The 27,295-nt window shown below is 35.9% G+C and overlaps 1 protein-coding gene across 1 annotated transcript in view; it reads right to left on the bottom strand.

Annotated features, from left to right (window-relative positions):
• CENPW (centromere protein W) overlaps positions 1–27,295 on the bottom strand; it is a 152,958-nt gene that overhangs the window by 38,580 nt on the left and 87,083 nt on the right. The window contains exon 3 of the transcript XR_008503026.2: positions 20,905–20,979. The gene's annotated coding sequence lies outside the window, so the exon portion shown is untranslated. The remainder of the gene's footprint in view (positions 1–20,904; positions 20,980–27,295) is intronic.

Raw genomic sequence — 27,295 nt, 5'->3', positions numbered from 1 at the left:
CTTATTAAAAACACAGTTATCAGGCTAGTACTTTTGAAAGCCCACATATATTGTTAAAATACAGGTTCTGTTTCAGTAGGTCTGAGATCAGACTACATATTAAGTACCAGAGGCTGGCACTGGTATCACTCACAATCAGTAAGTTAGGCTGGGACTTACCATGATAAAACATAGATGGCTGGGCTGCAACCCTAGAGATCCTGATTCAGTAAGTCTTGGATCAAACCCAAGAATTTACATTCCTAACAAGCTCCCAGGTGATGCTGATGCTACCTGTCTAAGGATGACACTTGGGGTAGCACTAATCTCCTTTGCTCTCCATAACTGCTAGTCTGAGCAATCTTATTTTTAACATACTCTGCTGATAATTACAGTGAACATAAAAATTTGACTACCATAAAATTCAATAGAGACTCACCTGGCTATAGGGGGCTGACCCTGGAACAGGAAGCGAATAATACATATTCATGAAAGCAAAGTTTTCCTTCAGTCAATGCCTGGAGGAGCAACACAAGAAGTGGAACAGTGAATGGAGATAAGAGGTGGTTGTAAACACATAGGAACAGGACCAACCTCGATTCCAGTTCCAGGAGGACTAGCTCTTCAAGGTATTACTTGGTTCAGGAGTGGCGGTAGAGGGAGCAGGATCTGACCAAGGCAATGTATGGCAATCATAGAGCCAGAGCAGTCGGTAGAGAAATGAGACATGGAGTGACAAGCCAGGAAATCAGGAACATAAAGTATAAAGCAGTCAGAGCAAGCTGCTCAGGACAAAGGCCCAATTTAATATTGTATTGGCTTGTCTGACATCATACCTGGAAGAACTGAGTGAAGTGAACATGGACATTTAAAACACTGTATCTATTTCAATACTAATATCTACCAATCCCTCTTTCTGTTTCATGTGAAAGTTGTGTAAGTTCCTTATTGTTTACCATACATACTTCCATTCTCTATTTAATCAGTCTTCTTCAACCATCAAGCTACCTGTCATTTTCATAATTTTTGCTTCTATTTGTCCCAACTTTTTATTTGCCACTGTTTACAGCACAATTGATAATTTTCTTTTTCAAAAAACAATTCTCTCCTGACCACTAAAGTTCACAAATTGTGCTTGGATTCTTTACCTGGCATCTAAAATTCTAATAAAGTTATTTATCAAATTAAGGTCTGAAGACAACTTGCAGTATCACATGTATAAAATGCAGATTCCTGGGCATTATTCTAACCTTACTGAATCTGAATCTCTGGAGCTAAGCCTCTGTATTTTTAAGAGGTCCTCCTGAAAATATCTATGCACACAAAAGGTTTAGAGTTACTGTACTTATTGCTCTTTCCACTCCACACCCCATGCCCCTATAACAGCAGGTAGGCCTCAGCTGTCATAAATTTTCTAGTTTGGGTTAATTCTTCCAGGTGAATAATTCAAAATAGCTTCTTAGAGGCATAAGATCTGTATCAAACTTGGATATTCTGATCTGACACTAGCCCAAAATAGACAGAAAAAATCATTTAAACATGATTAAACAGTTTATTTTCCATGTTAAAATATACAATATAAAGATTATTTTGGACCAGATCCTCACAATATCAAACCAATGACATACTATTGAGTACATAGAGAAAAAACTACCTACAATGTTAATTTGAAGTAACTTTATCTATGTTGATATCTAATAATATGGAAATAAATAAAATCAGATATAAGCCTGAGTAACATCGTCCTCTACTTTATAACCCAGAACATCAAGTACCTTCATTTACTTATTTTATTTTTGGTTGGTTGGAAGGATAAACCCATCACAGTAGGCTCTGGGCATATTTACAACATTTTAGAAGAGACAGTCTACAGTTTCTGTATAAATTCTGAGCAGCTTAAAGTGAATACTAGCTCTGTTATTTAAAAGGATTTCTGGTTTGTTTCAACTTGAAAGTGATTTAATAGGAGGCCCACAGAGAAAATCTGTCTCAGTAATCAAATTATAACAAGTAAGGATTAAAAGTATTAAGAAGTTTAAGCAAACTTTTCAGCTGCCCTGTTTTTTTCTTAGGGGGGCCAGGGAGGGGGTCATTTGAAGTTGGCTGTGGGAACAAGTACAACAAAATTATAAGAAGGAAAAACACAAAAACTGCACGTATTCTGGGTTTGTTATAATATCTCCAGCAGCAGTGTTTTTCAAACACTCTCTGGCCAAGTGCTAGCAGCCGTTTTCCCAAGGACATTTGTCTCAGTTTACTACCCCCTTTATGAATTTATAAAACCAACTATATTTTACAGGTGAATTTAATTTACATTTTCCAGTTCATTTCTACTTAATTCGTCAAAGTGTTTTGTCATGTGAGCCACTGGGTTTTGGAAAAGAATTGTGATCATTTCAATTGAGTTTTGGAATTTTTTTTTTATCCTTTCTTAGAAACAGGAAGCCATTTTAGCTAAAACCAAACAAGGTTAAACTCCAAAGTGTTCAATTTGGGCTTGATGTTTAGAAACCACATATCCAAATGGGTCTTGAGCTTGGCAAAACATTCCTTCCCTTTTTATTAGGTGAGAAGAAAACATTTAGAATAAAAGCAAAACGATTAAAATGGGAATGCGTTCCTGAGTCTAAGTAAAATAAATTCACATTTTTTTAATTTAAAGAATCTCTTTAAAATAATTTGTAAGCTAAATCAATTTTAATGTGTTTTTCTTAATATATATATACTGCATAGATATGTATTATATATTGTAAATTTCTGTGTATACATACACATTTACAAAGAGCACATTTTCTATTAGTTAAGAGTTTATTTAGGTAACTGCTTTTCTGAAATGACTAAATTGTATGGTAGGATACAACAATGGCAAAGACCTCAAAAAAGCAGATAGTTAAATTTATAGACTCCTGCCCCAAATATGCAAAATGATTGTTAATTAAATCTTCAAGGAAAATAGTTCAAATCCTCTTAGAGTCATGAAATAAGATTAAGAATAAACTGATTACTCGTTTCTAGCAGGATAGTATAGGTTACACTGGCCTGGTATTTTAATCTTTCCAAGGCTTCAATAAAACAAAGAAGCTAGAATGACAAAACAAAATTTTACGGCCAACATCTACAGCTGAATTCACAAAATGGGTGTTCCTACAATACCAAAATTTGATGTTTTATCAGACCCACATGGTATCAGCTCCTGTATGGGAGAAAGCAGAGGAGAGAAAAGTACTTCTGCTGAGCTTGAGATCCAGAAACCAAATTTCTAACAGATATTTGCCCTCACAATAAAATTGTCCTCTCTAGTGGTGAAAGCTCAGTGAGTCAATTTGAAGGCATTCAAAGGTTACGATTCATGAGTGAGTTCTAGGGACCATAGAACAGAAAGATCATGCAGGGGAGTCTTGACCAACATAATTTGCTGTGAAAGGACCCTTTCAAAACAAGTGCCCAACCTAAGAAGAAATGCCTTGGAGGAAAATCTAAGTAGAAGCAGGGTGGAAACATTAAGGGCAAAGGAAAGAGAAGCTCCAGGATAGAAGTATGGAGAAGTCCAGAGCCACAAAACTGGGCAGGCTTATCTGACCCTCCCTTTCTTTGAATACAAGAAAATCTTTTTCATTTAAAATCAGGAAGAGGAATGTATTGTGGACAGATCACATGTAAAGTTTTTGTAAGGAAAAAGGATAATATTCATGTAGATAATAGAGGCATGCCAGGAAACATCCCATAAAACAGATAAAAATATTTCCTAATATTTCAAAACAATCTAAGAGAATTTTATAAAATAATAGAAACTATGAAAGCATAGCAGAAAAATTAGAAACAGTCAGAAATGAGCTGAAGGGAAGAAAAAAGAATATTTGTAAAGAAAGGGAACAAAACTCAAGAAAGACTTAGAAATAAAAGAAAAATCATTTCAGAAATGATGACTAAACCTAAAGGAATACAAGAACAAATAAATGGATTTGAATAGTGAAAAAAGCATTTGGATACATGGCTAGCACCTTATAGAACAGAATATAGAAAAAGGAAAATTTAAGTAAAATATAAAAGTAAGTATAGAAAAACAACTTAAAAGAAAGCGATGAGAGATAGAAAAAGGCAAGCAAAATCAAACATGTATGTAGTAGAGGTCTCCAAAGAAGACACCTACAGCAATAGAATAGAATCCAGACCAAAATGTAAATTCAGGAAAACTTTTCTGAAATACATAAAAACTTTAAGCTACATACATACAGAAAGAACAAACGATATACCTAGAAAAAAAATAATCAGAAGAGACCAGAGGGAAACATATTCTAGTAAAAATAGCTTTTAAGAAAAAATTAAAAAGATCCTTCCAGTGTCTAAACAAAAAGACCAAGTCACTTATAAAGGAAAAAAAAAAAAAAAAAAAAAAAAAAAAAAAAGACCTGATTGATGTCATGCTTTTTAACAGCAATGCTTTATGACAGAAGACAATGAAATAATATATTTGAGAGTCTCAAGGAAAGAAAATGTGAGCCAAGGACTTTATATGCATTTTAAGTGACCTACAAATAAAAGTGTTGAACTTTTTGTGAACACACAAGAACTCAAGAAATATTGCCCCATAGAGCTCTTCCATAGTATTCTACTACAGAACAAACTTCAGACACCAAAATGACTGGAGAGTAGGCAATAAGGATCACATATAAGGAGCAGTAGTAATAATTAAATTCTTATTTACCTATAAAACCGAGATTAAATAATAAATGCAAGGAAAGCATTATAGCATATAATGGCTATACGTCATGATAATGTTCATATAGCACAATTATTAAGAAGTGCAGAGAGAAAGAAAAGAGAATATAGAAAATAGAATAAACTTACTAGTTACCTTAGAGAAGTTGTTAGATAATAAATGAAGGTACCATGGAGTTAGAGTATCACCAGTCTTTAATGAAATAAAGGATCTAAAAGAAACAACCAGGCATATGTGCCTCCTAATAAAAGTATACATTACCATCTATGAAGTATTTTTGTTATGCAAAAATAAATCAAACCTGAATTTGAAAAAGGTTCCAAATCCCACTAGTTTACAGAAAACACAGAGAAAAGAAGAACATATTGAATAACTCTACAGGAATGCAGTGAGCAAAATCCAGACTGTGGGAAATTCTTCTGGACAAATTATGCAGTTTCTTCTACAAATAAATTGCAAGGAAGAATTAGGGGTGAAGGAGGCTTACAGATCAGTAGAGACTCAAGATACATGTCAAAAATTGTAATATATATACTTTGAATTCTGATTTGAAAAAACTAATTCCTAAAAAAATTTATGAAGCAATTGAGAAAATTTTAATACTTTTTGGATATATAATGATGTTGAGGAATTACTGTATAATTTTAAATATTTTGTAGTTCTGTTTCTTAGAAAAAATAAACAGCTGACTATAAAAATCTCATCATTCTATTAAATAATCACATTGTCATAAAATTACATTAGCACTACGAAGACAATAACATCAGATCACAGTGATCAAATAGAAATTTAGAAATTCTATGTATAAAAATAAAGAACTGAAATGCTAAAAAATAATATGTCAAATGAGGTCTAGTCTAACAAATGATTCCTTGGCCCCAACCCTGTCATTTTAAGGATGTTCAGTGATAAAACTTTGAGTTCACTGATTAGTCTATTCCATAGATGTAATTAGTATTCTATTAAACTGCTTATTTTTATGACTAAAATGATCTCTTTTTGACTTACATTTGAACCCACTTTCTTTATTCATCCTTCTTAGAAATGGTCATATCAAGAGAGACCCGGATTTGACTATCTTTTTGTGAGTAACCACTAGGGGTTTTGGGGAAACTTAGAGGCTCATGAAGTAGATGTAAAGATTAAGTGAGAGAATATTTAAAATGGTGCCATGTAAAAAATATTCATTAGTTATTATTGCAAAGAAATTTGATTAATAGCGGTAGCAAGCAGAAAACTTATTCACAGAAAAAGCAATCCATGCTGGATGTATAGATTGTGAAGATTTTCTCCCACTCTGTGAGTTGTCTGTTTATTCTGCTGATTATTTCTTTTGCTATGCAGAAGCTTTTTAGTGTAATTATGTCCCATCTATTTAAGGACTAACATCCATAATCTACAAGGAACTAAAACAAATCAGCAAGAATAAAACAATCCCTTCAAAAAAAGGGCTAAGATCATGAATAGACAACTCTCAAAAGAAGCTATACAAATGGCCAACAAACATATGAAAAAATGCTCAATATCGCTAATTATCAGAGAAATGCAAATCAAAACCACAATGTGATTCCACCTTACTCCTGCAAGAGTGGCCATAACCAAAAAATCAAAAAATAATAGATGTTGGCATGGAAGTGGTAAAAAGTGAACACTTTTACACTGTTAGTGAGAATGTAAACTAATACAACCACTATGGAAAACAGTGTGGAGATTCCTTAAATAACTCAAAGTAGAACTACTATTTGATCCAGCAGTCCCACTACTGGGTATTACCCAGAGGAAAAAAAGTCATTATATGAAAAAGATACTTGCACATGCATGTTTATAGCAGCACAATTCACAACGGCAAAAATATGGAATCAGCCCGAATGCCCATTAATCAATGAGTGGATAACGAATACGTGGCATATATATACCCTGGAATACTACTCAGCCCTGAAAGGAACGAAATAATGGCATTCACAGCAACATGGATGGAACTGGAGACAATTATTCTAAGTGAAGTAACTCAGGAATGGAAAACCACACATTGTATATTCTCACTCATAAGTGGGAGCTAAACTATGAGGACGCAAAGGCATGAGAATGATAAAAGGGACTTTAGGAACTTGGGGGAAAGGGTGGGAGAGGGGTAAGGGACAAAAGACTAAACTTTGGGCACAGTGTAGACTGCTCGGATGGTGGGTGCACCAAACTCTCAGAAATCACCACTAAACTTATTCATGTAACCAAACACCACCTGTTCCCCCAAAACCTATAGAAATTTTTAAACTTTTTTTTTAAGTAATCCACTATCCTAGTTTTAGAAGAAAGGGGATTATTGTGGCAGGAAATGGAGGGAAGTTTGGCAGTTTACAGAATCTCTGGGAGAACAAAAAATTCTGTTTGGTTACTAGAGTCAGGAACAGAGCATCCAAGGAAAATGCCCAAATTTCCGTAGGCAATTCTAGTGTCCACATGACAGCTAAACAGCTATCATCTTGCTGCTTAACACCTAAGACACCAGGGACTGGTTACCAGAAACTTAGATTGTTGCTAGCCATAACAGAACTAATTGCCTCCACTATCAGGATTGCCAGCTGACCAGATCTCATTTACATAACCACTACTGCTCACTTCCAACTGCCAATCTTAATTGGGTATATCTGCTTGGTAGACTGTAGACCATGGGCAGAATCTGCCATACTGCAAAGGATTCTGAGAAGTGTGACATTAGTCTTCTAGTTTCTATTGTTACAAAAATTATGTTAGAAGGGAGTCAAATTCTTACTAGGTAAACTCAAATAAATATCTTCCGTTGTGGTCTAAAGTACTTAAAAGCAACTTGTTTTCCCCCTCTAATACAAACACAGCTAACACTTCTAACCCTCCTCAAATGGACCATTCTTTCTGAATACCTTTAATCATCTTTACTAGGATTCTCCAGTCCTTTCAAATCCTCTATTAAAACGTTATTAAGCTAGGCCTTATAATCTAATTTATCTAATTAATGCCAAATATAGCAGAAGGATTACTTTTTTAGAAGGTATATATCTGCTAAAATACCCCACTATATTCTGACCTTTATGAAAATAAGTTGATTTTGCAGATACATGTTCAGTTTGTTTGATATGATCCTTTTTTCTTCTGTAGACATCTATAACATGTTCTCTATATATTAGCATATACTTCTTTAATTAGATCTATAGTTGAATTCTAGATTACCTTTTAAATTTATTAAAATTAAGAAAAATAATTATCTTTTGATGAATATTTAGAATATGTTAGATGCTACTTTTAAAAAGGGTAAAACAACATAAATGTTACTAAATTACTTTTTAACAAAATAATAACCCCTATGGCACTTGCAGTACAATAGAGTCAGATTCTGAAATTTCCATTCTTTGAGATGGAAGGTATACTGTCTTTTCTCTTTTTAGTTCAATGTTCATTGCTTATGGCTATTTTTAGAGTTTAAGGAATTATACAAACTATATATTGCTTATGGCTACTTTTAGAGCTTAGGAAATTATACAAGCTGTATTATTCATGCTCTCACCTATGAATGAATCCCCTTCTTTAAAACTCTTCCTCCTTCTTCCTAGGAAGCCATACATACATACATGTAAAATCATTTAAATATAAGTAGACCCAATGAAGAGTGAGAGACTTTTGTCTTCTAGAAGTAGATGTGTTAATAAATGCATCTGCTCATCAAAGGTTGACTACCAAAAATGATCTAACTTAGACATTTCGTAATTCTGTTTGCAATCAAAATGGTAAAGAAATCAAATGGAAAAATAAAATTTGTGAAAGCTTATGAGCTGAAGAATAGGGAAGTGTGGAAAGAGATGAAGGTAGAGGTTAGGAATTACTTGAAATTATGGATGAATGGTTTAAATATGATACGGAAAGTCATGAAGAACAAATAGTTTAATGATTCCAGGGGAATACCATGATCTTGGCTATAGAATTCAGAAATGGCCTGAAGTATAAGAAGGCCTAGAGAGAGTGGTTAGAAATCTTTGGCTTCCTTGGCCTAAAGCAGGTATATTTCAAAGTTTTTTTTTTTTTTTTTTTTTTTAATATAAGATTGGATGAGGGCACTTTTATTTTTTTTTTCTTTTATGATTATGATTATTATTATTATTATACTTTAGGTTTTATGGTACATGTGCGCAATGTGCAGGGAAGTTACATATGTATACATGTGCCATGCTGGTGCGCTGCACCCACTAACTCGTCATCTAGCATTAGGTATATCTCCCAATGCTGTCCCTCCCCCCTCCCCCCACCCCACAACAGTCCCCAGAGTGTGATGTTCCCCTTCCTGTGTCCATGTGTTCTCATTGTTCAATTCCCACCTATGAGTGAGAATATGCGGTGTTTGGTTTTTTCTTCTTGCGATAGTTTACTGAGAATGATGATTTCCAATTTCATCCATGTCCCTACAAGGACATGAACTCATCATTTTTTATGGCTGCATAGTATTCCATGGTGTATATGTGCCACATTTTCTTAATCCAGTCTATCATTGTTGGACATTTGGGTTGGTTCCAAGTCTTTGCTATTGTGAATAATGCCGCAATAAACATACGTGTGCATGTGTCTTTATAGCAGCATGATTTATAGTCCTTTGGGTATATACCCAGTAATGGGATGGCTGGGTCAAATGGAATTTCTAGTTCTAGATCCCTGAGGAATCGCCACACTGACTTCCACAAGGGTTGAACTAGTTTACAGTCCCACCAACAGTGTAAAAGTTTTCCTATTTCTCCACATCCTCTCCAGCACCTGTTGTTTCCTGACTTTTTAATGATTGCCATTCTAACTGGTGTGAGATGGTATCTCATTGTGGTTTTGATTTGCATTTCTCTGATGGCCAGTGATGGTGAGCATTTTTTCATGTGTTTTTTGGCTGCATAAATGTCTTCTTTTGAGAAGTGTCTGTTCATGTCCCTCGCCCACGTTTTGATGGGGTTGTTTGTTTTTTTCTTGTAAATTTGTTGGAGTTCATTGTAGATTCTGGATATTAGCCCTTTGTCAGATGAGTAGGTTGCGAAAATTTTCTCCCATTTTGTAGGTTGCCTGTTCACTCTGATGGTAGTTTCTTTTGCTGTGCAGAAGCTCTTGAGTTTAATTAGATCCCATTTGTCAATATTGGCTTTTGTTGCCATTGCTTTTGGTGTTTTAGACATGAAGTCCTTGCCCATGCCTATGTCCTGAATGGTAATGCCTAGGTTTTCTTCTAGGGTTTTTATGGGTTTAGGTCTAACATTTAAGTCTTTAATCCATCTTGAATTGATTTTTGTATAAGGTGTAAGGAAGGGATCCAGTTTCAGCTTTCTACATATGGCTAGCCAGTTTTCCCAGCACCATTTATTAAATAGGGAATCCTTTCCCCATTTCTTGTTTTTGTCAGGTTTGTCAAAGATCAGATACTTGTAGATATGTGGCATTATTTCTGACGGCTCTGTTCTGTTCCATTGATCTATATCTCTGTTTTGGTACCAGTACCATGCTGTTTTGGTTACTGTAGCCTTGTAGTATAGTTTGAAGTCAGGTAGTGTGATGCCTCCAGCTTTGTTCTTTTGGCTTAGGATTGACTTGGCGATGCGGGCTCTTTTTTGGTTCCATATGAACTTTAAAGTAGTTTTTTCCAATTCTGTGAAGAAAGTCATTGGAATCTTGATGGGGATGGCATTGAATCTGTAAATTACCTTGGGAAGGATTGCCATTTTCATGATATTGATTCTTCCTACCCATGAGCATGGAATGTTCTTCCATTTGTTTGTATCCTCTTTTATTTCCTTGAGCAGTGGTTTGTAGTTCTCCTTGAAGAGGTCTTTCACATCCCTTGTAAGTTGGATTCCTAGGTATTTTATTCTCTTTGAAGCAATTGTGAATGGGAGTTCACTCATGATTTGGCTCTCTGTTTGTCTGTTATTGATGTATAAGAATGCTTGTGATTTTTGCACATTGATTTTGTATCCTGAGACTTTGCTGAAGTTGCTTATCTGCTTAAGGAGATTTTGGGCTGAGACAATGGGGTTTTCTAGATATACTATCATGTCATCTGCAAACAGGGACAATTTGACTTCCTCTTTTCCTAATTGAATACCCTTGATTTCCTTCTCCTGCCTAATTGCCCTGGCCAGAACTTCCAACACTATGTTGAATAGAAGTGGTGAGAGAGGGCATCCCTGTCTTGTGCCAGTTTTCAAAGGGAATGCTTCCAGTTTTTGCCCATTCAGTATGATATTGGCTGTGGGTTTGTCATAGATAGCTCTTATTATTTTGAGATACGTCCCATCAATTCCTAATTTATTGAGAGTTTTTAGCATGAAGGGTTGTTGAATTTTGTCAAAGGCCTTTTCTGCATCTATTGAGATAATCATGTGGTTTTTGTCTTTGGTTCTGTTTATATGCTGGTTTACATTTATTGATTTGCGTATATTGAACTAGCCTTGCATCCCAGGGATGAAGCCCACTTGATCATGGTGGATAAGCTTTTTGATGTGCTGCTGGATTCTGTTTGCCAGTATTTTATTGAGGATTTTTGCATCAATGTTCATCAAGGATATTGGTCTAAAATTCTCTTTTTTGGTTGTGTCTCTGCCAGGCTTTGGTATCAGGATGATGCTGGCCTCATAAAATGAGTTAGGGAGGATTCCCTCTTTTTCTATTGATTGGAATAGTTTCAGAAGGAATGGTACCAGCTCCTCCTTGTACCTCTGGTAGAATTCGGCTGTGAACCCATCTGGTCCTGGACTTTTTTTGGTTGGTAAGCTATTGATTATTGCCACAATTTCAGCTCCTGTTATTGGTCTATTCAGAGATTCAACTTCTTCCTGGTTTACTCTTGGGAGGGTGTATGTGTTGAGGAATTTATCCATTTCTTCTAGATTTTCTAGTTTATTTGCATAGAGGTGTTTGTAATATTCTCTCATGGTAGTTTGTATTTCTGTGGGATCGGTGGTTATATCCCCTTTATCATTTTTTATGGCATCTATTTGATTCTTCTCTCTTTTTTTCTTTATTAATCTTGCTAGCGGTCTATCAATTTTGTTGATCCTTTCAAAAAACCAGCTCCTGGATTCATTTATTTTTTGAAGGGTTTTTTGTGTCTCTATTTCCTTCAGTTCTGCTCTGATTTTAGTTATTTCTTACCTTCTGCTAGCTTTTGAATGTGTTTGCTCTTGCTTTTCTAGTTCTTTTAATTGTGATGTTAGGGTGTCAATTTTGGATCTTTCCTGCTTTCTCTTTCGGCATTTAGTGCTATAAATTTCCCTCTACACACTGCTTTGAATGCATCCCAGAGATTCTGGTATGTTGTGTCTTGGTTCTCATTGGTTTCAAAGAAAATCTTTATTTCTGCCTTCATTTCATTATGTACCCAGTAGTCATTCAGGAGCAGGTTGTTCAGTTTCCACGTAGTTGAGCGGTTTTGAGTGAGATTCTTAATCCTGAGTTCTAGCTTGATTGCACTGTGATCTGAGAGACAGTTTGTTACAATTTCTGTTCTTTTACATTTATTGAGGAGAGCTTTACTTCCAAGCATATGGTCAATTTTGGAATAGGTGTGGTGTGGTGCTGAAAAAAATGTATATTCTGTTGATTTGGGGTGGAGAGTTCTGTAGATGTCTATTAGGTCCGCTTGGTGCAGAGCTGAGTTCAATTCCTGGGTATCCTTGTTGACTTTCTGTCTCGTTGATCTGTCTAATGTTGACAGTGGGGTGTTAAAGTCTCCCATTATTAATGTGTGAGAGTCTAAGTCTCTTTATAGGTCACTCAGGACTTGCTTTATGAATCTGGGTGCTCCTGTATTGGGTGCATATATATTTAGGATAGTTAGCTCTTCTTGTTGAATTAATCCCTTTACCATTATGTAATGGCCTTCTTTGTCTCTTTTGATCTGTGTTGGTTTAAAGTCTGTTTTATCAGAGACTAGGATTGCAACCCCTGCCTTTTTTTGTTTTCCATTTGCTTGGTAGATCTTCCTCCATCCTTTTATTTTGAGCCTATGTGTGTCTCTGCACGTGAGATGGGTTTCCTGAATACAGCACACTGATGGGTCTTGAGTCTTTATCCAGTTTGCCAGTCTGTGTCTTTTAATTGGAGCATTTAGTCCATTTACATTTAAAGTTAATATTGTTATGTGTGAATTTGATCCTGTCATTATGATGTTAGCTGGATATTTTGCTCGTTAGTTGATGCAGTCTCTTCCTAGTCTTGATGGTCTTTACATTTCGGTATGATTTTGCAGTGGCTGGTACCGGTTGTGCCTTTCCATGTTTAGCGCTTCCTTCAGGAGCTCTTTTAGGGCAGGCCTGGTGGTGACAAAATCTCTCAGCATTTGCTTGTCTGTAAAGTATTTTATTTCTCCTTCACTTATGAAGCTTAGTTTGGCAGGATATGAAATTCTGGGTTGAAAATTCTTTTCTTTAAGAATGTTGAATATTGGCCCCCACTCTCTTCTGGCTTGTAGGGTTTCTGCTGAGAGATCCGCTGTTAGTCTGATGGGCTTCCCTTTAATGGTAACCCGACCTTTCTCTCTGGCTGCCCTTAACATTTTTTCCTTCATTTCAACTTTGGTGAATCTGACAATTATGTGTCTTGGAGTTGCTCTTCTCGAGGAGTATCTTTGTGGTGTTCTTTGTATTTCCTGAATCTGAATGTTGGCCTGCCTTGCTAGATTGGGGAAGTTCTCCTGGATAATATCCTGCAGAGTGTTTTCCAACTTGTTTCCATTCTCCCCGTCACTTTCAGGTACACCAATGACGTAGATTTGGTCTTTTCACGTAGTCCCACATTTCTTGGAGGCTTTGCTCGTTTCTTTTTATTCGTTTTTCTCTAAACTTCCCTTCTCACTTCATTTCATTCATTTCATCTTCGAGGGCTGATACCCTTTCTTCCATTTGATCGCATCGGCTCCTGAGGCTTCTGCATTCTTCACGTAGTTCTCGAGCCTTGGTTTTCAGCTCCATCAGCTCCTTTAAGCACTTCTCTGTATTGGTTATTCTAGTTATACATTCTTCTAAATTTTTTTCAAAGTTTTCAACTTCTTTGCCTTTGGTTTGAATATCCTCCCGTAGCTCGGAGTAATTTGATCGTCTGAAGCCTTCTTCTCTCAGCTCGTCAAAGTCATTCTCCGTCCAGCTTTGTTCTGTTGCTGGTGAGGAACTGCGTTCCTTTGGAGGAGGAGAGGTACTCTGGTTTTTAGAGTTTCCAGTTTTTCTGCTGTTTTTTCCCCATCTTTGTGGTTTTATCTACTTTTGGTCTTTGATGATGGTGATGTACAGATGGGTTTTTGGTGTGGATGTCCTTTCTGTTAGTTTTCCTTCTAACAGACAGAACCCTCAGCTGCAGGTCTGTTGGAGTACCTGGCCGGCCGTGTGAGGTGTCAGTCTGCCCCTGCTGGGGGGTGCCTCCCAGTTAGGCTGCTCGGGGGTCAGGGGTCAGGGACCCACTTGAGGAGGCAGTCAGCCCGTTGTCAGATCTCCAGCTGCATGCTGGGAGAACCACTGCTCTCCTCACAGCTGTCAGACAGGGACATTTAAGTCTGCAGAGGTTACTGCTGTCTTTTTGTTTGTCTGTGTCCTGCCCCCAGAGGTGGAGCCTACAGAGGCAGGCAGGCCTCCTTGAGCTGTGGTGGGCTCCACCCAGTTCAAGCTTCCAGGCTGCTTTGTTTACCTAAGCGAGCCTGGGCAATGGCGGGCGCCCCTCCCCCAGCCTCGCTGCTGACTTGCTGTTTGATCTCAGACTGCTGTGCTAGCAATCAGCGAGACTCCGTGGGCGAGGACCCTCTGATCCAGGTGCGGGCTATACTCTCCTGGGACACCGTTTCCTAAGCCCGTCGGAAAAGCACAGTATTCGGGTGGGAGTGGCCCGATTTTCCAGGTGCCGTCTGTCACCCCTGGAAGGGGAACTCCCTGACCCCTTGCGCTTCCCGAGTGAGGCAATGCCTTGCCCCTGCTTCGGCTGGCGCACGGTGCGCTCACCCACTGACCTGCACCCACTGTCTGGCACTCCCTAGTGAGATGAACACGGTACCTCAGATGGAAATGCAGAAATCACCCGTCTTCTGCGTGGCTCGCGCTGGGAGCTGTAGACCGGAGCTGTTCCTATTCGGCCATCTTGGCTCCTCCCCCTCTTTCAAAGTTTTTTAGCTTTGATAAACTACAGCCGTCTTCACGTGGCCAAAATAATCAATTTGGTACAAACATTCATGTACAAATATTAGTGGTCAGTTGTTCAGAACAGTAGCAATTGATTGACAGACTGAAACTTTTCAATATAATAAAGAAATAATAGCTAAAACCAAGGAAGAGGAAAAAACTCCTCTTTCCCTGAGAAGTCCCAGAGAAAACCCTCATACATGCATAACCAAGTCTGATAGGCCAAAGTTTTCAGGCTTCCTTTTTGCTCTAGGGTTATCGGTCCAATGTCAGAGGCAATAACCAACCTCTTTCAAGTAGGCCCAGAGGGATCTGACAAGCAAAGTTCAAATCTCTGGAGAATATTTTCATCCCTACGATGAACTACAGGCCATGCTTGTGTTTACCATATGTGCTTATTCTCCAGCCAATTAAAAGATAAGCAGCATCAGAAAACATGTGGTACATATTCTACAATACTTTGGAGAAACTATAGAATGTATCTTCCATAGAATCTACAGTTTAACAGAGAATACAAACCTGCATTACAGTCTCAGGAAAACTGCCAGTATGAGATTGTTCTTAGGCATAAGTAAATATTTATTTTGCCCTTCTTAATAGGAGAAAAAAAATCCAGAACATCCAATGTAGTTGGTATTCTATAATTTTTCTCCTTGTAAGCATAACAAAAATACATACCTTTGCTAGCCATAAATTACCAATGTATACTCTTTTGTATCTATGTAAGCTACCTTCTTCAAAGTATGTAATAAAGTTTAAACAGTCCTTGTGTATTATGTCTTAAAGAAACATAAGATAATTATTTTATCCATTGATGTTGCTGTATTTTGCTTAATTAAAAGTGCATCAGTGTGCAAGTACTTTAAAATATTTTCAATGAATCTTTAAGTCCTATCTCATTTTGTCATTATATAAAATTATAATCTTTTCCCCTGAATATATAATAAAATATCAGTTTACAGGGCATCTCTGGGTAGTAACTGGGGTGTATCTATTGCAGAAAGTGTGTTTGTACTCCCAAAGAGGGTGACAAGATCCCTTTAATTTATAATGTAGAGTAACTGTGCTATTTTACAGCAGGCAATTTTTTATTTTCTCCTTGTCTTTATTTTTAGTTTCTATGATGTTTTGTTCCCAGATGTAGGAATGTAGCTGAAAAGGCACTGCTGCTAATTGTTAAACAAACACTGTATCCACATGAAGTCCAGATGTTAATATGTGATTAATTTTTTCTATCAACAAATAGATTTCTTTCTGTGTCATGTAGAGATCAGATAATTCCCTTTCTATACTTTTAGTCATTAGGAGCCCTTACTTTATTTAGTTTTCAATAGGTCACATATCATTCAGCTACATTTTTATTTAAGGTTTGTATCCAAATGAAATACTTCATATGTTTCTCAATTTGTTAAGCCCAATTTAGGTTTATATAATAAGAGAAGCCCTTAAGAAAGGTATTTAATTTGAAATTTATAAAATAAAATGTGAAAAGTAAATACAAAGAGAATGTCTGAAGAGGGGAGAGAGAGAGAGTGAGAGAGACTACATTTTACTGGGCATTAACATCACGCTTTCTTCCAGGGTAATTACTAATAATGAGAGAATAATACAAAATCATGGCAATTTTAAAGGTCTCTCTGTTGGAAGAAAAAAAAAAGCCAATCTCCCATGGTTTTCCAATTGCTCAATAAATATTCATTAAATAAAAGTGTTTTTATATTTTAATTCTAATTTTATTTATGGAGTCTATACTCCAACACTATATGGCTGCTTAAATAGAGACAATTGGCACAATGTTTTCTAAAGCTAACCTTCTACTATTAACTTATTTCATTTTGTTTTGGGTCCTGCAGAAATATTAGCATTATAAACCGAACACTCAACACTAGAAAATGTGCATTTCAGGCTCTAGCTCCCATATGCGAATAAAATGAGGGTAGAACAAAACCAAAATTGATCATTTGAAAAAAATAAAAGGTCAAAGAACTTAAAATTGTTATGGTAACTTCCATACAATTATTAATTTTTTTATTCTTGGAAACATTAAAAAGCACTTTCTTAAAGTATGTCTCCATTACTCAGTAAGTATATAAACTTATTTCCATTTGTAGACAAAACTGGGTGAAGAAATCCAGGAGACACTATAATTTCAAGCTGTATTTTTGCTCAAACTGAGGTTATAACATTACAAAGTCTTTCCACCAACCAAGGAGCCAAAGAGGCTGCTTGTTGTCTGATTTGGCTTAAGTTATAAGGGCCATGGCCTTGGCCTTCAACAGACTTGGTGGAAAACCAATTTCAACTGGGCCAGAGTCAAAAATGAGCATGATACAGATATATCTGATTGTTTTATGTAAGAACATATGGTATGGAAAAATCAATTTTGAGAAATATCTAAGTGTAAACTGGCTTTACTTTATATTTTAATTTTCTGACAAATTTAGCTTCCTTTTCTCATGCCAGGCAATTTTAAACACATTTGTTTAAGAAACTTTGCTTAAAAGGAATGAGCTATTTAGTTTGGCATTAAAATAAAAATTACTGTCTACGGACCTCTTTCTGTTGTGCGTAATCAATGAAAACTTTTAAATGACTCATATACAGGTTGACTGAATGTAGTTTACCAATTAGCAAGTCACACCCTATGAAAAAAAAAACCTTCAATGCCCATTACAGACCTTTGCATCATGTGACAACATAATGCAAACTATAACTCTCCAATGTAACTAACTCTCCAATGTAAACTATCAATTCATACATCTTAATAAATAACAGCCATGTGAATTAATACATTAATCTAGGGCCAGAAAGAAAGCAGGCCATATGCCTAAAAGAAATCAAAGAAATCAGATGGCATATCTGTAAGTTCTATTTTTCTTTTATTTCTATAAGCAAACAAAATTCAGCTGATTTATTTTTATTTATTTAGGCTAATGACACATGGTGAAAAGGGGAGTAATGATTAGATATTATTAAAAATAAATAGATTTTAAACATTCTAAAGGAAAGTGAAAAATTTTGTGAGGTCATTGATCTAAAATATTTTTTAAAGTTTTCATCCTTGATATTGTACTTCATATTTCAGGAGCTTGAACCCTAAACTGCATCCTTAACATCATGGAAGTATTTAAAATAGATTTCCCTGCAATGCCAATCAATATCTCATATTTAGAAGGATATATCATATCTGGGTGATATTAATAAGTAGAGTTGTGTCCAAGGTCCTCACTAAAGCTGGGACCTCAAAAGACACTATAGATTCCATAGAAGTGATGTCTCAACTAACAGATTTGTGATCATTTTCATTTATCATCATGTAGCATAACACTAACATCCTGGAAACAAATAACTTTGGTGGACTGAAAAGCATTTTGTTAAAATTATCATTTCCTTGATCACTCCACTTTACAAAACCATAGACTAAAAAGTCTTTCAAAGGTGATTAGTACACCTGCCTGATTCTAGGTAGGATTATACCTAGATTATCTAGTAAATGTAATTGGTGGGAGAAAAATATAGAAAATACATCAAATTGATTATGATAAGCTCTAGTCCCAGAGATTTCACTGCCAGGAAATATTTTTATGTCATTATAAACCTTCTTACCCACACTGACCCTGGAACGCTAAACTCTGGATAATAAGGTTGGTCCCAAAAGGTATCATCTCAATTGACTGTATGCAATCATTTATAGGCCAGGCTTTTAATGAAAGCATAACAGCATTGAAACATTATTTTTACTTCATTAAAAAAAATACAGTGTAGTATTTATTTCTCCAAAATTTGCACTGCATTTGATAGCATACTTTTTAAAAAACAAACAGTGAAGCATTAAGAGTCCAAGGCTTTATCTACACAAATAAAGTGAAATATTAGCAATGTGGTCTTGTGGGAAGGGCAGTGATCCAAAGGTTTTCAGATGCCTCTATCTAATAAGACATTACACTGGGCAAGTGACTCAGCCTCTCATTTAATATTTTTAAGCAGTAAAATTGGAATAATAATGGTTATCTGAGAAAATTAATTACATTAAGTAACAGATTGCAGGATTTACAAAGATGCTAAATTCATCTTTTTTACTTAACAGCAGGATATGAGCCTTAAATTACCTAAGTTTCACAACAGACATAGGATACTGATAAGTCACAAAGTTGTACTAAAGCGTCCAGAATTTCTCCTTCTATATAAACAGATATAAGATGGATGAAGTCTAGTAGACCACCAGAAAGGCAGAAAAAACAAAAGATATATCAATCACAATGGCTGAGAGACTAAATAACCTTTTAATAGAAAAAAGTAAGCATAATATAACCATAAATGTACAGATTTATGTAAAGAGGACAGAAAATAATGTACCTGCCATTTTTCACATTTTCATTCAAGAGCATTATAAAATATTTTTTCCACTTTTGAAAGAGTTATTAAAATGAAATTTCCAGAGGCCTAGAAATAACTATTAAAAAGAGGAAAAACAATTATTACAACATACCGTTAAAGAAGTTGGATGTTTTAAGACAAAGAAGTGGATGCTTTACCTACTGTCTTAGAGTGGAAGGCTATTACAAGGAGAATGTTAACCAATTGTTCTACATCATGACAAGATGAAAGATTTTAAAAACATTACAAGGAATATTTTTAAACCTTAGCAGGAGGGGCCATAATTAGAGTTATTGTATAATTTTTCATTATGTGGTTAGGCATTGAAACAGACAAGGAAGAAATGGCATAATCTGTATCTTTAGAATAGGAATAGAATAGACAGCAATTCATATTGAATGACTTGGCTTTACCTTTGCTAAATAAAGCCTGGGGATTTGATCACTGATCTTTGATGTCTCCTCCAGAACTTAGATTTTATAGCTTATTCTCAGGAACAGAAACAGACTGGTCAACTGTGGGTTATAATTTCTTATTTTATTATATGTATTGTAATTTTAACACACCATTTTTTTTTGCCAAGTTAATAGCAATGTTTTACTAGAAGATGTGAAGCTCTGTATTCAATGAGTTTAATGCCAGTCTATTCACTTTAACTGGGGCAGTTTTGAAATGCTATAAGGTGAATTTGTAACTTAGTTTTCATACACACAATGAATACTACTGTGTTTTCATTTCTAGAGGTAAGCATAATTATACATGTCTAGCCAGCTATAATTAAGTCTGAAAAGCTGAAACATTGCAGACAGTATTCACAAGAAGAAATGTAATAGAGTAGATTTTTATTATTAAATGTTATATGTATTATGATATGCCACAAAAAAGACATTTCATTTTTAAACAATTATTGGTTATATTCAAAATGACCCTCTAGACCATTAGGTAGAATTTGTTTCCTTAGAAGACTGAAAGTGATACAGCCCTCATCATTTAACTGCTGATTTCTTGGTTCCCACATATTCCAAAACTAGGATTTGGCCTGCTGAGTTTGGCAAGTTTCATGTTGGTATCAAGCAAACTACCATTCAAAAAAGTGTTGGATAGCACTACCATAACTCTTGAGTTGTACTGAAATCCAAATGTGAATTTCCTGGAACACATATGGGAACATGTAGTCAACAGATTTCTGAAATTGCATACCAGCACTTTGCTTTGCTTCTACAAGTGCTTGCCTATCTTGGAAGAAAATCTATTAAAATGTTTCCTGATGGATTCAGAGAGAAAATAACTGCAAGTAAAATGGTCACTTCACTAGTCAGCTTCAAAATTATATACTCTGACTTTCATATAAAACAGAATAAATAAAACATATTTATTATGTATATATAAAGGCATACTTCCAAAATAGCAAAGGATTAGAGTGATAAAATAATTATCATCATCCTCTATGCAAATTTTCTTTAAATTCAGCCATTCCCCTTACCCATAACCCCCATAATCAAGACAAGGTTGAGACTTTTAAGACTAAAACTTGCTATTAATATTTTGTGTGTTTTCCCAAAAGAGGTTTGGCTAAAAGCTACTTTACATTGCATTTTCTTAAACTATCTGACTAAAACATTGGTTTACATATATTTAAATTTCTTTCAACTTGCTCAATTTCCTACTCACCTTCTATCTCTTATTTCTAAAAGAATCCTCTTGTTCCCTGCCGAACATATTCTCCACTCTTCAGTTTTCAGATACCTGAAAAGCAATGAAAAAGCTGAAAGAAAAACTCCACTGCTTTTTGATATACTATACCAATAGTCTGATAAAATCAAGTTAACTTGAGAAAACAACTTAGTTATCATATAAGCAGCTAATGCTTATTATCTTCTTCTTACACAGTCACTGGGTTTCTGATGCATGCAGAGTATTCTCCAGTCAAGGTTTATTCAGCTTACCAGGTAGCCCTGGGCATTTTAAACTACCATGATAAATAGATTCTAGCACAAGGCCTAATATACAGTAAAATGAGAGAAGGACAGAATTAAACATAGAAATACCTTTTCTAGAATCTTAAAAACTACTAAATATAGTAGAAATAATCTCCTCAGAATAGAAAAAATATTAAAAACTAAAATAATATGTGTTTCTAAATGAAATGTGTCATGCATAATCTTTAAAAATATAAATTTTTGAAGACAATGGACTCCTGTATATGATTGGCAAAGAGATAAGTCTCAAATCAAAGAATCAGAACTGACAGGCCTCCACTGAACATGCTGGGCCAATTCACAGAAATCTGGGACAACTAGCACAAAATCACTGTTTTCTCTTGCCACTCCTTCCCCCAAAGTTTTCTTAAAAATAGGTTTTAATCATAAGAAGGCCATATTAAAAAAATACTTCCTTATCTAAGGTAGCAGAACAAACTGGCATTTTAGATGTGAAGTTTGAACTATGTTTAGGGCAATGACTATGTTTGGAGAGAGAGATTGTCATAGTGTGGAAGGTCCCAAGTCTAAGTGATATGCACAGCTCAGATTCAGACAGATGTGTCCAGGTCTAGCAGATATAGGCAAGCCAGACAGATGTTTATCTGAGTGAGAGGCATTAGAATGGACAGAGCTCATTTTAATGGATGAGAACCAGGTTCATAGACTTGGGCCAATAAAAACAACTGGATTGGTGAGCAGGAGTGGTACTAAGTGTGATAGTCAGTACAATAAGGAGTCTACTACTAATCAGATTAGTCTCCTGACTCAACCTGATATCTGAGTTTTAAGGAGATGGAGACTGCAAATTAAAATGGAAAAAACATTAAAAAGCTGATTTAAAAAAAACTGTAAGATATTGAGGTTCAAGCCAATTCTTTGGTATATACCCCTAGAGAGGGGATAGCAGTTTGAAGACAACAGAGACATACTTGCTAATGGCCTTGCAGCATTGTAGGGTACAGGATACAAGCCATACCCCAGTTCCATGGGCAGTGGGATGTAGCACACAGCTATTTGCTTACACTCACAGTATTTTCTAAGAGCAAGTATATTGGGAACATAGGGAGTAGACAGTATAGGTGACAGGTGCCATGAGTATTTATGGACATTGAGAATTTGAGAGCACATGAATGCCATGCAGCATAATTCCCAGATAAAAGAAAACCTTTGAATTGAAGTAAGTCTAAAAACAGGAGATGAAAATGAGAACCAAGGAAATACTGCTCTTTTTTTTTTTTTTTTTTGAGATGGAGTCTCAGTCTGTTGCCTAGGCTGGAGTGCAGTGGTGTGATCTTGTGATCTTGGCTCACCACAACCTCCACCTCCTGGGTTCAAGCGATTCTCCTGCCTCAGCCTCCCAAGTAGCTGGGACTACAGGTGTGCACCACCATGCCCAGCTAATTTTTGTATATTTAATAGAGATGGGGTTCCACTATGTTGGCCAGGCTGGTCTTGAACTCCTGACCTCATGATCTGCCCACCTCAGCCTCCCAAAGTGCTGGGACTACAGGCGTAAGCCACCGCGCCTGGCCAATATTGCTCATTTCTAGTAACCCATTTCCATAACACACTCCTCCAGGTTGCTGCGGCATGAAACAACACGGGTTGCATATTTATTATATATATCAGCTAGGACTAGAAGTAGTTTAGATTCTAAGAACTCAGGAAGAATCAGATTGTTTGCATTTCCACCTACAGCAAGTAGTTTGTTAGAATTTCATAATAACGGATTGTTTGATAAACTCACCAGCTTCATTGTGAAGCAGGGGGTAAAGAAAACTGCTTCTTTTACTTTACTTGAAAATGTAAACACTCTTAACAGAGGAAATGCATTTGAAGTGGTTTCATCTATATAATAAGGTTCAGTGTATGTTTGGAGAAACAATCCCCAAATCTCATACATTGTGTTTAGCCAGGAAAAATCCTTGAAGGATGACAGAATCTCAGCCATTGCTCTGCTTTACTTCACTTGTTCAATTGTATGTCCTTTTAAAATGCAATGCAATATTAGCAGATTAAAACAAACAAGCAAAAAAAGCACTGGGGTCAGAGCATTCAGGAGGTGAAAAAGAAAGGTCCTCCTTCTAATCATCCAATGGACTAGAAGTTTATGTACTTTTAAATCAATAGGTGTTTATCTCATAAAATCAAAATAGTATACTTAACATCCTCCTTGGCTGTCCTAAGGATATTTAGGACAAAATAGGAAGAAAATTCTCCTGTCCTCGAAGTAATGATTTCAGCTGGCTTGACTATGTCTGCATGCATGTGTGTAGGATAGTGGTGAGGAAGATGAAGTAAAAATATGGTGTTTCTTATTTTATAAAACATTCACTAGTTGGATTCAATAATAATCTTTATTTATTTTAATTTTTATTTATTTATTTATTTTTGAGATGGAGTCTCACTCTGTCACCCAGGCTGGAGTGCAGTGGTGCCACCTCAGCTCACTGCAGCCTCTGTCTCCCAGGTTCAAGCAATTCTCCTGCCTCAGCCTCCCCAGTAGCTGGGACTATAGGCACGTGCTGCCATGCCTGGCTAATTTTTTTTTTTTTTTAAGTAGTGATGGGGTTTCACCATGTTGGCCAGGATGGTCTTGATCTCCTGACCTCGTGATCTGCCCACCTCGGCCTCCCAAAGTGCTGGGATTACAGGCGTGAGCCACCGCACCCAGCCAGAAGTCAATAATAATCTTTATAGATATCAATAACTGACCTTTCCTACCACCCACTACTATGAAAAGAGTTCAGACTCTTCCCAAAGCAGTAAGCATCACAGCCCAATCAGAACAGGACCCATTGGGAGGAAATCTGTCAGACCCATGTGCAAAACAACACTCTGCCTGCTCCATTTGTTCAATGTATAGCAAAGATTCAGACAATGAAAAGTGTAATTATTTAAATTATGCTGGTATATATATGTCTTTTTTATTTTATTTGAATGGATCATATGTAAGCTGTCTTATATACTAAATTAAAGTTTAAATCTATTCAAGGTAAATCATTCTTTTCTATGTTGAGCACTGGCTCATTTCACTTAAGAGAGTTATAAAGCCAAATTGTGTTTTACTTATATTTCCCTTCATCACTTGTTTGTAACTATAAATTTACTAGGTACTACACACCTGATATGTTCAAGACATGATGCGAATAAATCAAGGGTGGGGAGAGACACAGAGAGAAATTATAAGATACAGTCAGTACACAAAACAGCTCAGAATCTATTCCAGATACAGACACGGGGCACTAACCCTAAAGCCAGGCATTCCATGATAAGTGAGCTAACAGATGCCACAGAATACTATGGCAGAACAGAAATTTGAGCCAACCTTGGCGTCTGAGGACATGTTTTCTCTCAGGTGGCGAAGGATATCCGAGGAAGAAGGACAAATACAGACAAAGGCATAGAGGCATGAAAAAAACTGTATCAAAATTAAAATGTCTCTTGTTTGTCTTGTAAGAGAGGAAACAATTTTGGGGGAAGAGTAGAGGGGTATTTCAGGACTTTTTGATCTCAATGTACTCTAAGGAATTCTTAGATCCCTGTAGAAATTGTCTGAAACATAATACACCTATAAGGAAAAACTCTAAATAATTAATAATTTTTAAAACTCAGCCTAACTGGATAGCAAAGAAATGCAAATTGTATTAGGCCATTCTTGCATTGCTGTAAAGAAATACCTGAGACTGGGTAATTTATAAAGAAAATAGTTTTAATGGGCACATGGTTCTGCAGGCTGTACATGCATGGTGCTGGCTGGCATCTGCTTAGCTTCTGGGGAAGCCGCAGGGAGCTTTTACTCATGGCAGGGGGTGAAGCGGCAGTAGGCACATTACATGTTGAAAGCAGGAACAAGAGAGAGTTGGGGGGAGGTGCCACACACTTAAACAACCAGATCTCTCAAGGTCTCACTATTGCAGGGACAGCACCAAGGGATGCGGAATCCACCCCCAAGACCCAAACATCTCCTACCAGGTCCCACCTCCAACATTGGGGATTACAGTTCAACACGGGATTTGGGCAGGAACAAATATCCAAACTATATCACAAATTAAAATAAGATACTTGTTTTTCACTTATCAAGTAAAGAAATAGAACAATAATACTCTGATTTAGCAAGGGTGTGGGAAGATAGACATTTTTGTGTATTTCTTGATTAAGGAATAATCATTAGCCTGCAAAAAGATATAATAACAAAAGAGATTAATCAAGACATTATTTACTAGTAAAAAAAACTTGGGAAAAATTAAATGTCTAATAATGAGAAACAGGTTAAATAAATTATTGTACAGACATAAAATGAAACATGCATTCAACATATTAAATAATTATTGAGATGGCTTGTGTGTGCTCTTTGTGTTAACTGAAAAAAAATGAAGTCGGTATACAGTACATACAGAAACAGAACTAATAGAATACATACAAAAACAGTAGCAAAAGTTATCTCTAGGTGGAATATATAATTATAGTTAATTTTCTTATGTTCATCTGCATTTTCTAAAATGAGCATATAATGATTTTATGTCAAGAAAAATTATGTATCCAACTTTACAAAAAAAAACAAGGCACAGTTGATTGGTCCTACATTGGAACAAGAGCAAAGTACTTTATAGTGGTGAGGACAATTTTCTTTCTGCCAGTAAAAGAAAATTTTTAAAAGAGGAAGAGGCCTTTAGACGTTCTTTCCCTGGAGTATAATCACTTGTAGTGTGAAGTTATGATCTTCCTTCATTTTCTCAATCACTCTAACGAGCAAAGTGAGTGTTCCCATGTGAATGTGTTGCGCCTAAACCCAGAATTGAAAAGAATCTTCCAGGAGATCTCCTTTATGCAAAGTTACCCTCTACTAGACCACTGTATTAGGGATACAAAGGAACATATTAACTCTTTGTAGTTGCTAGGGTATATCTACACCTACACCATGGCAAAATACAAAGTCAAATTCAACAAAGTCATGAAAATATATTGTTCTCTATGAAATAACATTAAAATACATTGAAAATGACAATAATAGTCAATGTATTTTTTAATGATATTTAAACACTTCAGCATTTTTATCAGCATTTAAGAAGTCCTGTAGTTTACTGATTACAGAGGAAGTATAGTTTCAGTGTGTTTAGCACCTAAGAAATAAATGTCAAGATACATGTGTAATATATGTGGATATGTGCAAAAATAAATTTAACTCTGATCAGGGCCTTGTGGCAAATAATATACAAATAATAGTTTTGGAAGAACATGATTTTCCTGAAAAATCTTAGTTTGCCAAAAGGTAAGCTTTTCTTTCGGATGAGACATCATATTGCTAGTTCAGAGCACTTGGTAATTTTGTTAGGAGAGGTGAGATCATGCCAGTATGGTTTAGTTTTTAAAGGTCTGTGCTCTTCCCTTTCTTAGAATAATAAGGGAAGGTAAGTTAAAAAGTAACTTTCACTAGTTAAAAGAGCCAGATAGTTTCATGGAAAACAAACATAGGTTTTAACAAAGTCCAGGCATCACATGTACAGTCAGTTCTGCTGTAACACACGTATGTGTTCCTAACACTCACTATGCAAAATTGTACATCAAAAACATAGGACTTATGTGGAAAATGGGGTTAGTCACACAACAGTTGAATACTTTGTTGGTTGCACATTAAAAAATAGAAACCTAACAAAAATGGTAGCACTCATTCAATAGATTAAACATGCATAATATAATAGAGATAATACTTTACTTTGAAAAGTGATCTGAAATTTTCTTGTTGATATCTGAAGAGCTGCAACTTGTGAGTTATTGTGAGGTAGTGTAAGAAGGGTTATCTGGAATTGGACTAGAAGTTGTAACACTAAATGTAGATAGATGTGGCTTTTAACACACAGTAAACTGATGTAGCTGGTAGATGTTTTAGGTGTCCACATAATTAGGAAATGTAAAATTCACACGGTGCTCAAATCCTATCAATTGTTTTAGAACAAATTCCCACTTTCATAACAAAGAGATTTGGCTACGGCTAGTAAGCTTGTGTGACAGACACTAAGTGGTTTCTTCTACCATGTAATTTTAACCTCCTATTTTTACTTACCCATACCATAGGAAAT

The sequence above is a fragment of the Pongo pygmaeus genome, chromosome 5 (assembly GCF_028885625.2).
Source record: "Pongo pygmaeus isolate AG05252 chromosome 5, NHGRI_mPonPyg2-v2.0_pri, whole genome shotgun sequence".
Taxonomy (NCBI): Eukaryota; Metazoa; Chordata; class Mammalia; order Primates; family Hominidae; genus Pongo; species Pongo pygmaeus.
This window is presented reverse-complemented; position numbering and strand designations above follow the sequence as displayed.